Below are 15,584 nucleotides of genomic sequence, written 5' to 3'. Positions count from 1 at the left end.
TTCTCTCCTTTGCTTCTATATGCTCCCCTGCCTGTGTCTGCTTTGTTTATCTGATTCCCAGTTCACAGGCGAGGAAATAGCCCCTCATAGCCCCTCAGTCTGCACCTGAGGGGAGCGCTTGGTAGGGGATGAGATAAACCCAATTTGAATGCCAAGTTCTGGAAAGTCAGAAGGGAGGCCCCAGTGGGAAATACATGCTCTTTTAGGAGCTTGAAAGGGGTCATCTAATGAATGGCGTTTAGGGCCCTGGACCCTGTTTGCCCCAAGCGGCCTGCTGGTCCTGGGATGTCCCTGCAGATCCCAGGTATCAGCAGGCAGCCATGCCCTGCATGGGTGGCTGGACTGGGGGAGCTGTAGGGATGTCTGCAGAGAAGTCATTTACTTGTGTTGGAACAAACACAGGGCTTAAGCAGCAGAAATGGCACTGACTTGGGGTTTGAGGAAGGCATCCCAATTCAAGCTCCTTCTTTGATTAGCTGTATAGCCACTAGCCCCAATGGGCTATTGAGAGCTTGAAGTGTAGCTAGTCTGAGAGCTTGAAATATGCTCTGAGTGTAAAATGCACACTGGATTTTGAAGACTTAGTATCCCCATAATACAAAATATCTCATTACTATTTTATTCTTATTAATGGTAATGTTAATATTAATGGTGAAATGGATAATATTTGGGGTATATTGGCTTCAATAAAATATATTATTAAAATGAATTTCACCTTCCTTTTACTTTTTAAAAATGTGACTCTTAGAAAAATTAAAAATTACTAAGACGGCTCACGTTATATTTCTATTGGACATCACAAATCTAGGCTCTAGACGTAACACATTGCCTTTATTGAAAAGAACAAAATCACTCAGGCTTGGCATCACTCTAGAAAGCTGGGGAGAGGTGTTTGTGCAATCCTGATGCCTTAGCTTCCATTTAGTGTTAAACAGCACCTTGTTTTTCAGGGTCCCAAACCCTGGTAAAATCCACAGCTGTCCCCTCTCTACTCTGCCTGTGACAAACCAGCCCTAACCACAGGAGACAAGGTGAGGACAGTGTTCCTGACAGAAGACTCATGTACCCTTAGGGGCCTGCAGAAGTTCTCAGGGGACCTGAAGGCCATTCCACTACTCTGGAAAGCCTGACGGAAAGCAATTCTACAGCTTCCCAAGTACTGATGCCTTGGCCAATGAGATCAGTGTTTCTTGGCTCGAGGCTTCTAGCAACCCAGCCAGGCAAGGTTGATGGTCTCAACTATCAGAAGCTCCACCTGGCAATTAATTGTAAGTCTCTCTGACTTATGAAAATGCTGAAAAGTTAATTATTCATTAAGATGTAATGGGATAGACGAAGTTTTTCCAAATGTGCTATTCTTAGAGAATGATACCCCTGGTGCCCCTGGTGATGGAAAGTTTAGGAAGCTCTGACAGAAGTCATTGTGTCCTTCAGGGTCCTGGTTCTTGCATGTTTTGTTTCCACATTTGGTTGGTAAGTGATGGAATTTCCCTTAACTTTCCTGCAGGGATATGTCCTTGGCACGTACATCCCTCTGAAATCCATAGAATTTTGAGATTTGGGCGACTTCAGTTATTTCTCCATCTGGGATGATGAGCAACCTATCATCACTGTCAAAGCCCCACGACCAACCCCCATGATCAGCCCTCCTTACACCTCACCTTGGAATGTACCAAGCTTTAAATTATCTCATCACCAAGAACTAAGAGTGGTGACCACAAATTCCACAAATTCCTGCAGCTCTGCACACCACTGGCATACCCACAGAACCAGTTCTCCATGCTCCTTGGGACCACGGGCACCTGGGCCCTCCCAGTGCGCTACCATCCCACTCTCCTCGACCTCCACCCTTGGGGAAGGCGGCATTGATCAGGAATTAAGTGCGTGTGCTCAGGGGCAGGCTGCCCGGGCTGTGTCTCCACACCTTCCTTACAGCTTATGAAACTGGGGGTAAGTTATTTCATCTTTCCAGAACTCATTTCCTTATCTGTAAGCTAGGGTTTATGAGAGCACCTACCTCACTGGGAAGGATGTGATATTTAATTATGTATGTGCATCTAAGTACATGTACATGTGATGAGATAATGTGGGTAAAGCTCTCTGTAGTGCTTGGTTCATGGTTGCTCTCAGCAACTGTTAGCTCTGCTTAGTTGTTATCGGCTCTGTCTTTTCACCTGCTTTCTCCCCCGGCCACCTGGGCTGCTCAGAGAAAGCTTGAGAATCAGACTGCTTGTCTCTGCTACAGAGTCACCATACTCTCCCACTGGGCCTCCCCATGGCCTGGCCATCTGTGTGTGTGTGTAAAAGTTTTATCCACAAATATGTGTGTCAGTGTGTCCCTTTTGGTAACAGCTTTATTGAGATATGACTCGCATACCATATAATTTACCTGATTTTTAGTATTGCTGCACACAAGCTTTCTCTAGTTGCGGCGAGCGGGGGCTACTCTTCATTGCGGTGCACGGGCTTCTCACTGCAGTGGCGTCTCTTGCTGCGGAGCACAGGCTCTAGGTGCGTGGGCTTCAGTAGTTGTGGCTCGCGGGCTCTAGAGCGCAGGCTCAGTAGTTGTGGCGCACGGGCTTAGCTGCTCCACGGCATGTGGGATCTTCCCGGACCAGGGCTCGAACCCGTGTCCCCTGCATTGGCAGGTGGATTCTTAACCACTGTGCCACAAGGGAAGTCCCCACCTGACTTTTATAACTGGAAGGTTTGTACCTTTTGACCCTCTTCACCCATTTTGCCCATCCCCCCCAACCTTTTCCTCTGGCAACCACCCATCTGTTCTCTGTATCTATGAGCTTGGTTTTTGTTTTATTAGATTTCACATATGAGCAAGATAATTTGTCCTTCTCTAACTTATTTCACTTAACATAATGCCCTCAAGGTCCATGAATGTTTTGCAAATGGCAAGATTTTATTCTTGTGGTTGAATAATATTCCGTTGTGTGTGTGTGTGTGTGCATATGTATGTGTGTGTGCATATGTATGTGTGTGTGTGTATATATATACACACACACACACACATATATATATATATTTATGTCACATCTTTATTCATCGGATGATAGACACTTAGGTTGTTTTCCATGTCTTGGCTATTGTAGATAATACTGCTATGAACATGGGGGTGCATTTATCTTTTCTTTCTTTTTTTTAAAAATTAATTTATTTAATTAATTTATCTTTTCAAGTTAGTGTTTTCATTTTCTTTGGATAAATACCCAGAAGTGGTATTGCTGGATCATATGGTAGTTCTTTTTAATTTCTTTTGAGGAACCTCCATACTGTTTTCCATAGTGGACACACCTTTTTTTCTCTTTAGATCTGCCTATTCTGAACATTTCATGTAAACGGGACCATACAATATGTGGTCCTTTGAGAAGAGGTTTTTTAAATCAGCATAATATTTCCAAGATTCATCCATGTTGTAGCATCTATTAGCACTTCATTTCTTTTTATGGCCAAATAGTATTCCATTGCATGACTGTACCACATTTGGTTTATTCATTTATCAGTTGGTGGCCGTTTGAGTTGTTTCACTTTTTGGCTACTGTGAATAATGATGCTACGAGCGTTTGTGCGTACATCTGTGAATGGCTACAGTTTTCATTTCCCTTGTGTATATACCTAGGAGTGGAATTGCTTGGTCTTATGTTAGGTCTCTGTTTAACTTTCTGAGGAGCTTCCAAACTGTTTTCTGAAGTGGTTGCACCATTTTACATTCCTATCAGCAGTGTAGGAGTGTCCCAATTTCTCCATATCCTTGCCAACACTTGTTATTATCTGTCTGTTTGATTATAGCCGTCCTAGTATATGTGAAGTGGTATCTTATTATGGTTTTTATTTGCATTTCCTTGATGGCTAATGATGTTAAGTAGCCTGGCAATCATTTTAACCAATGTTTGCTTATTATCTCTTAGATTGTCATTGTGGGTGTTCCAGTCACTTTCCAAACTTAACAAGGTCCTAATTCCTCTCATCTCTAGAGATTCCATCTCTTCTGCTATTCTCAAACATCTTCATGCACTGATTCATTCTCCAACAAATAGTTACAGTAAGTCCCCTACCTACGAATGAGTTCCATTTCGAGAGTGCGTTCGTAAGTCCACTCTGTTCTTAAGTCCAACAAAGTTAGCCTAGGTACCCAACTAACACAATCAGCTATATAGCACTGTACTGTAATAGGTTTATAATACTTTTCACACACATAATACATAAAAAACAAAAATAAAACATTTTTAGTCTTATAGTACAATATCACTCACTCCTGACATTGATGGTCCAGGTTCTAGTTCCTTGCTGGATTCAATTCTGTCTACCCTCTTGCTTCTGGACATCCTGGGCTTGAGACACAGATACTGTATTACTGTACTCTATACAGTACTGTAAAGTACACAAAAGCACAGCCTCTTGTAGAGGATGCATGCACGTGACAATGTACTCCAGGCCCATGAACTAACTTACGTGATTGGACATGTGAACGCGTGTTCACGTCTTTGAAAGTTCGCAACTTGAAGGTTCATATGTAGGGGACTTACTGTATTGAGCTTCTTTTATGTGGCACGTACTGATGGCTGGGGATGTACAACTGAGGGGCCACTTACAGTCTGATGGCAACATGTCATCATGGAACTCCTCTGCTTAAAATGCTTCAGTGACATTTAAAAATTGGGGGTAAAATTTAATAGCAAAATTCATGGCAACCAGGGTTCTGTGTATATATGAGTGTTAGGCTAGCCCAGCTACCCTCCCCGCCATTCTCCCTGCCTCACATCTTCTGCTACTGTCTTAGGCTCCAAATGAATAATACTTTCATGCAGCCTGGTCCCTGTTCTCCACTGCCCCTTCTAGACTGTAAGCTTCTGCAGGAGGGGATGATTCTAACGCATCCTTGCATTCCCCACAGCACTAGGACAATACTTGGCACCTTGAAAGTACTCAATACAATACCACACGATGTACTTGATACATTTATCATTGAATTATTAAATGAATAGATGGCTAAATAAGTGAATGAATGAAAATATGTGGTTCTGCTAGGTAGTACAATTTACTTTAGTTTTTAGTTGGCTGAAGTTGGGCTCTATTCTTCTTTTTTCTTTTCTTTTTTTTTTTTTTTTTTTTCTTTTTTCAGTACGCGGGCCTCTCACTGTTGTGGCCTCTCCCGTTGCGGAGCACAGGCTCCAGACGCGCAGGCTCAGCGGCCATGGTTCACGGGCCCAGCCGCTCCACAGCATGTGGGATCTTCCCAGACCGGGGCACGAACCCGTGTCCCCTGCATCGGCAGGCAGACCCTCAACCACTGTACCACCAGGGAAGCCCTGCTCTCTATTCTAATCCTCATTTTAAACTAGCCTGAATGATATGCCAGGCCTGCTGAACTGAGGGCAGCTTTATTTTAGTCAGATATTTATAACACATAGTGATGCTCTAAGGGGTTTTAAGTCATGGCGTGTTCAGATTTGTTTGTACCCTGTAGGGTTTTAAGAAAAATGAAATAAAATGACATAACACAAAATAAAATACCCACATTGCGAACATAAACAAGTTGAACAGAGTCACGTTTGGGGGCCTGTGTGGAAATTTGCAAGGAAAGCTGGAGAGTTAAAAGTGTCCAGGCACGGTGCACCTTCCCTTTCACCCTCATACAGGCAGGACAAAGGTCTCTCTTCTCTTAGGACAGGGACATGTTTCTTTCTTGGATGGTTTTGTTGAGGGAGAGGATGGAGGGGGAGGAAGTGGGCTTCTCCTGGGGTATCCAGCTGGGTCTAGCCTTGTGGGAGACAGGATGCGGGCCAGTCAGGCCCTCCAGCCCCCTCTGTCAGGCTGTTTCCTATTTTCAGAGGTCTATAGGGTGGCCCTTGTGAGGCAACAGTAATGAACACATTGTCCTGAAATGTAAACTGGGGAGGGAGGAAATGCCTGGCATTGGTGATATGTCTGTCTGCTTATTTGCCGAGAATGTTGTTTGGGGGAGATAATGTATACTGTGGAGACAGTGTTTTCAGAGATGTTTGTGAAGATGACGTCCTGATGAAGGACTAAGACAATGATGACATCTGAAGCAGGACGCAGGTCTCGCAGCCCTCCTGAGCTTGCCCTGGGTCCTCCCTGCAGCTCCTTCCTCCATTTTCAGGGTCCTCCTAGTGGCCCGTGCTCTGACCACCACACCCCCCAGCTTCTGGCCTCGTTTCCCCCGCACACCTCCCCCAGGAGGCCCTCTCATGCTCACAGCTGCCTGCAGCTCCTCCTCTCCATTCCCTTCCTAAAACTGAATAATGAGACCTTTGCTAATAGGCGGTAGAAAAGGCTCCCGGAGACAGCCGTCTCTGCTCCTTTTCTTTATTAAGTACTTTCCATGTGCCAGTTGTTTTACTTATATCATTCATTTAATCCTAACCACCTAAAAGGCAGCGATAATGGCCATTTCTCCCAGTTTACAGGTTGGGAAACTGAGGCTCAGGGAAGGAAATTGATTACCCTCACAATGGGTAGCCCTGGGATTTGAACTCATGGTCTGATGCAGAGACCTCACTCTTAGTCAATATACTCTGTTTCCTTCCAGCTGCCTGCCAGGCATCACGTGACTGTCTGGTGCAACAGAGGTGCATAAGGCAGCCATAGCCTTGAGGAATAGGGCTGCAAAGAATGCTGAATCGCTGGGAGAAGCACTGCAGCAGCAGTGATGGAGGGGCGAAGCTGGGGAGATAAGGAAGGATGGAGAGGAGCATGAGCAAAGGCACTGTGGTGGATGCTGCAGGCTGCTAAGCACCGCTCTCACTCCCCCAGCCGCCGGGAGCAATGGATGCTGATGGCTCAACGGACTTGCCCTTGGCTGGAGCGAGCTGCCTTGCCCAATGTTAGGCTCCCTCCCCAGGGGAAGCCTGAATCCAGGGATTGGTCATTAGGTGAGTACAAAGGGCCGGCCCCCTTGCCTCAGTTGAGCACAGCACTGAAGGGCCAACCCAGCTGCAGAGGGTCAGCCCCACAGGCTCAGCTGAGGCCTCTCAGGTCAGCCCCTTCCTCTGCCATTCCTGGTCCCATCGCTCCAGGAGAGGTATGTACCCCCAAAACCCTTCTGCACAGAAGCCTACCTCAGAGCGTGTGTCCCAGGGAGCCCAAGACATGTGGAGGCATGGAAGTGTAAAGGTACCTACCGTGTTCCAGAAAGCATGGAAAGCCGTGTTCCAAGGCTGCTGGGCTCTAGGATGTGGAGGGTGTAGGACTCCCGTGCAGGCGTCTCCTCCTGCGTTGTGATCTGAACATCCAGTGATGGCCATGCATCTACCTTTTTTCAGGAATCTCGCCTGCAACTCTGCCCAGTGCCCCAGAGGCCTGACCCATTATAAGATTAAACTGCTTACAACTTTGGGGAAACGGCAGTTTAGAACCCCAATACGTAACAACAAAGAAGTGTTTGGGATCGTTTTATTGATGCTTTTGGAACGTCAAAGCTAAAAAGCAGCCTTAGAGCACATCCAGTCCAAAAACCCTCCGTTATCACAGGGAAGTGAAGCCCCAGAGAGGTGACGTGACTTCAGGTGAACGCAGATAGGGTCAGGGCCACCACCAGAACCCAGGTCTCCTGGCCTCCAGTCCATTGGTCTCTCCACCTCTCCTCGGGTAGGTCTCTACCTCATACCTAATAAGAACTTAAACATGAGCCCTTGAAGACTCACTCAAGGGCTCTACTAACAGTGACTTGTCCATGGGAGGGCAAACTGCGCTTGAAGAAGACGACCACCCAGCTTCCCCCAAGGGCCCCAGCAGTCCTCCACAAGGCTCCCCACAGTGAGGCTGCGTTGCCGGTGCCAGGCCTGTCAAGGCTCGGTGTTGTTCCAGACCCTTCTGTACTTCCCTACTCCCTATCAGGTCAAATCCAGCTGCTTTTCTCCAACCATGGTCAAGGTAAACGTGGAAGCCGTAGAGCACCATCGGGGGCGCTCTACCTGTCATGCACCTGCCCAGTGTTTAGTGCCGGCTTCTCTTCACCTCTTCACTCCTGGCGTTAGATGGGTCCCTCCCTTCTCTGGGGAAAGGGTTATTGGATAAGCTCACTTCCAGCTGGGGCACTTGTTACGGCGTTAACAGTCCTAAGCCTCAGGACATTGACCTCTGATAAATGGATGACTCCAGACCCAGCACCGTATTGGAGACAGCAGGGCTCAGCTTTCACTGTCCTGTCTTGAACGGTGACTTTGCCCTCGGACCTGCCTCTCGGGGCTGGACAATTATTTACTCATGTAATCGGGCTCTGTGTGAACTTCTCTTGCCAGATAAGGCAGCTTTCTGAAAAAGTTGCCTTAGATAGAGCAGGGTCTCTCCAGCTGAGTGTTGTGTTTTGCTAGTGTCCTGTGGGCTGCTTGTATTAGTCATGCCATGGGCAGGGAGCGTCCTGTGGTCAGTTAAGCTGGAGAAGCACTGCACAGTTAGTTATCTTTGGAAGATGCTCCAGCTACTTGAGGGCAATAAGTCCTATCTTAAATCTGCCTACTTTCATTTAACCTGTATCTGCCTGGTTTCACTTGTCTGCAGAAACTTTTAAAAATGGAATACCTTTTAACCTCCTTGAGGGGGGGGACTCAATCTCACCTCTTTCTGAGCTCAGTTTCTCTCATCCGTCCTGTGTTTTACAACTGGGCTTTCCTGTCTGGGTCACTCTTCTGGCGTCACTGTTGTGTATCTCTGCAGTGTCCCTTCTGCACACTGGGGTGTGGCAGTGCTCCCTGTTTCTGGTCCTGGTTTGCCTGGGACTAATGGGGTTTCCTGAGACATGGGACTTCCAGTACTAAAGCCAAGAAAATCCCAGGCAAACTGGGACATGTTGGTCATCTGTACTGAGCCCTGCTTCTTGCCTGTAGCCCCGCAGCTCTCTGGCAGCCACCCTGGTGCTTCCCAGGCCTCTTCTGGGATTCCCTGTTGCTGGGCTCAGTCTACCTGGGGCTGCAACCACAAGCTGCTTACGTGCCTAGCCTCTCCTCTTTCAGCTAAACCCAGTGTCCTCATCAGCGCCTACAGCCGGGGTAAGTTCCCTTGCTGCCCCTGTAGCAAACCCTGTCTGACCCCGTCTTATCCACCCTGAATGGACTTGAAAACCCACAGCACCGTGATACTCACTCCCCAGGCTCCTGGCTCTGACCAGCACAGGGGTAGCTGAGTGGCTCTCAGGAAGGGTCATGGTGATGTGACCCAGCTGAGAGAGCTGATGAGGTAGGGGCTGCCCTGACATTCTGTGTGGAAGGCAGAGAACCAGTGTGTCCGGGGGAGAGATGCTGCTGCCTCCCAGGCCCTCCGCTCCCCTCTGCTCCTCTGCCAGTTGCAGGGTTTCAGGGGGGCGGGGGTGTTGGCACTGTGTTCGTCTCTGGGCCACAGATGCCTGCTCTGATGAGTGAGTAGTCTCTGCCTTGAGGGGCTCACTCACACTGGAGGAGAGTGACATGGGGACTAGTGAGTGCAAGCCAGTGTTAAGGTGTGTCACAGCATAACTGATGGAGTGATTAACCTCTCCCTTGTTTTTACTCCTGTAACTGTTTTTCCATGTCCCCCGGTCTTTCCCCAAGCCTTTCTGTTGCCCTGCTGCAAGGCCTTTTGTGTAGGTCCAAATCAGGATTGCTTTTGTTCCTTAAAGCCCTGACGTACTGGAAGATTGGTGACATTTGCTCTTGAAGGGGAGGGGGAGGAGATGACTTGCAGGGGGCAGGCTGAAGTGTAACCACATCAGGGAAGGTTTGGACCCAGAAGTAGATGTTCTTCCAGGTCTGTGAGCAATGGATCCCAACAGCACCCCTCTCCAGAGGGGCTGGGATCTGGAATGGACTGATCTGAACATGCCGCAGCCCTGGGGACCATGGCAAAAAACCACTCGCTCACTGTAGAATGATCTACTGAATGTGTGCTCTGTGCCAGGCACTGTTGTAGACACTGGGATGAGAGGAATGAACAGAACAGATGAAAACCCCTGCCCTCATAGACCTTGGATCTTAGTTAGGGGAGACAAACCGAGTGCTCAAGACTTGGGCTTTTATCTGAAGAGCTCTGAAGCCATTGGAAGCATTTACCCAGAGGAGTGTGGGTTTAAAAGGATCACAGTGGCCTCCGTGTTGTGGATGGACTGACTAGAGGGGGGCGGAGGCGAAAGACCAGTTAGGAAGCTCTTTCAAGGATCCAGAGGAGAGGCAATGGTCGCTTAAATGTTGCTGATGAAAAGGGTTTAGGGTTTGGAGATGCTTTGAAGGGAAAGCCAGATAGATAAAATGTAAGCTATGAGATTAAAAGGAGAAATCATAGATGACTCCAGGGATTTTGGCCTGAACACCTAGAAGAGCAGAGTCCTCATTAACTGAACTGGGGAGGGCTGTGGCCAGAATGGGGTTTTTGGGGGGAGGGATTTTGCACAGAAATAACCTGTGCCCCCCGATTCCAGGCAGGGCCACACCAGCCCATATGGCTGTGTGTAGATTAGAAATGGCATCCCTTCCTCTGGCAGACACAGCTCAGGGCTGGGGGCACAGCTTGTCAAGGGGACAGTCCCTCTTATAGCCTGAAGTCCTGTTGCTATGAACAGTCTTCACAGTCACATACAGATGCCCTGCCTGGAGTGACTAGTGGTGTATCAGAAAGACCCCCACCGGCAGGATGGGAACAGATGGGTACCTGGGGCAGTGTAAACTGAACTTAGAGAAGTAACTGTTCATATCCCTATGTCATGTTTTATAGTAAATTGTATACTTGCCTCAGCAGCTGCAGCGAGAGAAGGCCTGTTTGCATGAGTTCATTAGAGGTCTAAAGGCAGAAAATAATGTTAAGGAGTATTGTTGGTCTTCTTAGGATTAAAAAATAATGAATGCTGTTTTGTTGTGAAGTTATATGGTCCTCTTTTGTTACATGCTAAGAGCAGATAAGTTCTCTGTATCAATCTCTCTTAATAGAGCAAACCAAATATAGGGAAAGAATCGCTTTTATTGTTTTCCAAATGTCTTACATTAGCAGTGGTATGGAACACTCAACATACTAGCTTTGAAGAAGTTGTTCGAAATCTAAAGGAGGGTTCCGTCCTCTATACACTCAGCATTACCCCACACGTGACCGGGCAATCCATAGTTTTCTTTAGAAGGGACTTCACGACATACTGTGGTCATACCGTTTATATGTTATACTCTCATTCAAGCCTCATAGTGACTCTAAGAGGTGGTACTGTTACCTCCCGTTTCACAGGAGAGGAGGTGAAGCCTTGGAGCGTGGAGACGACGCACCCAGGACCCGTCAGCTGATATGTGGCAGAGCCTGAACAGGCACTCCTGTTAGTTTGGCTCCAGAGTCCCCCTGTGTTAAACACTGTTCCTCAGACTGACTTCCCCGATGCAACACCTAGAATTCCACAATCCCAGGGCCACACGTTTCTAGAATTTGAGGGGACTAACTGCATCTACTCTGTGCCCCCTTCCTTACCTGATGCCTGAGTTCTCTCCAGTCATCCTTGATGAGATGTCTTCACCCTGGTCCTTGCACAAATGCCGGCTGATGGCATGAGAAGAAGTTTGGGAAGCTTATTACAATGTGAATTTCTGGGCATCGTCCCAGATCCACTAAATCAGAGTGTCAGGGCCCAGAAGTATATTGTTACCATGACCCCAGGTGGCTCTAGCGTGCAGCCGGGCTTGGGGAGCCCGCCAGAGCCACACTCTAGTGATGGGGAATGCCCCGTCTGCCTCACAAGTTGGTCCTGCCCATCATTTCCACCCTTAGCAATTTCTTTCCTTGATCCCCTCTCCTTGGCTAGCTCTGGCTATTAAAGTATTTCTTAGATTGCATTGAACTCCATCTCCCTGTAGCTCTCACTGGGCCCCATTCTACATTCTGGGTTACACAGAACAAGTTTAACCACTCTGCCACAGTGCCAGCCTTTCAAGAATTGAAGTCACCAAACAACCCTCCCCCCTAACCCCGACCGTAGTCTTTTCTTCTCTAGGGACAATATTCCCAGTTCTGCCACCTGAATCTCATTATTTAGTGTCAAGTTCTTATATCATCTGTGTCGTGTTCTTCTGAAATCATCTGGATGGTCCTTGTTCCTTTAAACCGTGGCACCAGAGCTGAAGGCCACTTCCCAGGCATGGTCCAGCACCTCCCAGTGAGGACTTTTGCCTTTCTGGTTCCAGACTCTGCCTTCCTCCGAAGTCATCTTGAAATTAGAGGACACGTGCTGGGTCATAGAGAGGTGGGCTTCTGTGGAGCTACTGGCCCAGCTGAGTTCCACAGATAGCCTTAGTACTATCTGTGGATACTAAGCCTGGTCCCCTGTGTCCTCTGTTGGTGTTGCTGTTGATTTTGGAGGCAAGGTAAGGACTGTAGATGTATTCTTGCTGCATTCCATCTTGTCAGATTCTGCTCCTTGCTCCAGCCTCTTGAATTTGGGGATCCTGCCTCTTGCATCCGTAGTTGGAGTGTTCCTTCCTCTGACCCTTTCAGACTCTCTGTACTCACAGTGTTTTGTACCAGACTCTCTGGGCCATACAGTGGTTTAAGGTTATTGCTGTTCCAGAGATCTTTGCTCTGAGCAGTGATGTTATCGTCTACCCCTCGGTATCTGTATATGTATCCATATTTTATGTAGATACAGTGGACACAGCTGGTGCCCACCCAAATATTCTCAGCCGTCTTTTACCAGCTGTGTGTATCTGTTTCCCAGCTTGCGTGTAGCTTTGATGCTAATAGTCTGTGTTTATTAGGGTTCTTTGCCCCTATGGAGTGCCACAGTGCCTGTGAGCTATATACTTCCTCTACCCCGTTCGAGAAAATGACAGACTAGTGAAGGAGTACGAAAGCCCAGCTCTTTTGTCTGGAGGCAGGACTCACTCTGAGGCGCAACTGACATTCCAGAGCTGCCGGTGGGATCAGGCTGGATCTGGAACTTTACCTAAGATGGTGCCCTTGCTGACTTCTTCCCCTTTCTGAGCTCCCACTCCCTTCCTGGTTTCTCCTGGGGGCACTTCCTCAATAATCCCCTGCACATGGATCCTTGGTTCAAAGTCTGCTTTTGGGAAAACTCATTCCCCACCCAAGATGGTGGTCATAGCATAAATAGTTGTATCAGCCATTCTACATGAGTATACATAGAAACATTTCAGGGCTTTTTTTTTTTTTTTTTTTTTTTTTTGCGGTACGCGGGCCTCTCACTGCTGTGGCCTCTCCCGTTGCGGAGCACAGGCTTCGGATGCGCAGGCTCAGCGGCCATGGCTTACGGGCCCAGCCGCTCCGCGGCATGTGGGATGTTCCCGGACCGGGGCACGAACCCGTGTCCCCTGCATCGGCAGGCGGACTCTCAACCACTGCGCCACCAGGGAAGCCCAGGGCTTTTTCATTTAAAAAAAAAAAAAAAGGAAAAAATTCCTTTTTGTAGATTAGTGATTTTATTTTTGGTACAGATTCAAATACAGGTATTACTTATATGTTAACAACACGTAAGGGGTGGCAAAAGGAGACGCTCTTTGTACCGTATGCTCAGGAAGGCCCCTAATTCCTTTAACATTTCTCACCTGACTTATTCTTTCCCTGCTGTGATTTTTTCTTTTTTTTGACATTGGGTGGAGCCTGCTTCCTCTTAAAGACAGTCACCAGGATGTCTTCCTGAAAAAATAAATACACAAGATTTCCACCTCTGCATCTGCAAGTTTTCTACTACAAGCCCATTTGGCTACTTGGAAAAGCCAGGAGGCTGCCTTCCTCTGGGTGTCCAGACTTTTTGTGTAACGCACAACAAAGTCCCAGAGCTAAGAAAGGGAATCACTTATCCTTTATCCATCCATTTTCTTTACTGATTCTCCTCCCCTACGCACTAGGATAACGTACAATTCACAAAAATCCTCCAACTTTTGGTTGGTCACTCAGTTTTGTTGATTTTCTGCCTTTCGAATCCATCCCCCTCCTTTCCTTTCCACCACCGCTGGCTCCTCTAGTTCAGAGCCTCTTTATCTCTTATCAATACTTTTCCCACAGACCCCAAAGCACTCGCCCTGCGGTCTCTGCCTCCATCCATACTCTTTTCTCTGCTGCCCATCCTGTCACTGCCCTGCTCGCAAACCTTCACTAGCTCCCCATCACCTGCAGATCGATTCTCAACTTTATTCAAGGCCCTTTGCAGTCTAACCCCAGCCTGCTTTGTCTCCAGCCATTCCGTCTTGTTCTGAGATTTAAGCTAGAGAGGCTAACACACGTTTCCCGGACCCTCTGACCTCACTGTTTCCTTTGACTCCCAGTCTAGAATGCCCTGACCTTTCCCTCCTCATTTTGCAGTGCCAGCTTCCATGCCGCCTTCCCAGAGGAGCCCTCCGTCTCTCTGCAGCTCAGCGCCTTGGATTCCCTTGTCCTCTGCCCACTAGAGTGCTTTGGACACACTTCAAGTCTGGCTCCTCTCCCAGTATAGGAGGTGAGCTGTCAAGGACACAGACTCTGGAGCCATCTTGACTCGGGGTGACGCTCAGCTCCACCACTTACCAGCGTTGGTATCATGAGCAAGTTACTTCACCTCCCTGTGATGTGATTTCGTCATCTGCAAAATAGGGGACATAATAGCACCTTCCTCACTGAGTTGCTGGAAAGGTTAAGTGAGATGATGTATTTTAAGCCTCTGAGCACAGTGCTGTATAAGTGTTTGCTAGCGTTGTACTTTGCTAAGTTCACATCCCTCTTCCCAAACTGATGTTGAGCTCCCAGAAAGTAGGGTCTGTCTTACTCCTCTCTGTGTCCCCAGTGCCTTGTACGTAGTAGGTGCTTGGTACCTATTTGTTCAATGAATTGACTTATTATTAGCCTGCCAGTTGCACATTCATCCGTGAGTTAACACAGTAAGCACAGGATCGTCTTCAACGAGTTGTATTCCCCAGAGTGGGTCAGCAGCAGCTTCCAGCCCCTGCGTCTAGACAGGTTTATAAATTCTGTGTATCTGGGTGACTTGGCTGGGGTATTGGGTTCCTCTCAGTCTGCTTTCCTTATCTCTAGGCCCTGTTCTCTGCTTCTCAGACACCCGGTGAATATGGGGTGTTTCTTGTTCTACTTTATCCAGAGGAGCTTTGTAATTCAATACCCTTGTCCTTGGGTTGGAACTGCGTCCTTTCTGTATTGTGAAAGTTTGGCCTCTGTTTGGCATTCAGAACGGGAATATTCCAGGACTTTGGGATGCTGTGACACCTGAATGGAAGGGGGAAAAAAAGAGAAGCCTCAGAGACATAAGAGTGCAGAGGGCAAAAATACCAGCAAGCCAGGCATCGCTTGGGCTCACTTCTTCTGTGTCCTGCTCAGTGATTCCATTCCTGATTGGTTCTGCCAAGAAATAAAGGTAGTCTTTGCCACTCAGGACTTTGCTGGAGAAATGGGTCCCATCATAAGCTCCTCAACGAAAGATGCCGATTGAGAGTTTGGAGAGGGTTTTGTAGAGAGTAACAGGGACCATTCAGAAAGCAGAAGCTGGAACATGTGAGAGAGAAGTCCAGGCGCTGGGATGGGAGAAGGAGCTGCAATCTAGTGACTGATTTCAAGAAAATGGAGGGTGTGGATACAGACATCTAGAATTTTCTACAGACCTGTGC

The 15,584-nt window shown here is 47.7% G+C and overlaps 1 protein-coding gene across 1 annotated transcript in view; it reads left to right on the top strand.

The window, feature by feature from the left end:
• Positions 1–1,397: 1,397 nt before the first annotated feature.
• The window catches only part of MYZAP (myocardial zonula adherens protein), a 117,563-nt gene continuing 103,376 nt past the window's right edge, over positions 1,398–15,584 (top strand). The window contains exons 1-2 of the mRNA XM_079913272.1: positions 1,398–1,950; positions 6,566–6,908. The gene's annotated coding sequence lies outside the window, so the exon portion shown is untranslated. The remainder of the gene's footprint in view (positions 1,951–6,565; positions 6,909–15,584) is intronic.

Source organism: Stenella coeruleoalba (assembly GCF_951394435.1).
Source record: "Stenella coeruleoalba genome assembly, chromosome: 2".
Lineage (NCBI taxonomy): Eukaryota > Metazoa > Chordata > Mammalia > Artiodactyla > Delphinidae > Stenella > Stenella coeruleoalba.
The sequence above is the reverse complement of the archived record's forward strand: the minus strand, read 5'-3'. Positions and strand labels throughout refer to the sequence as shown.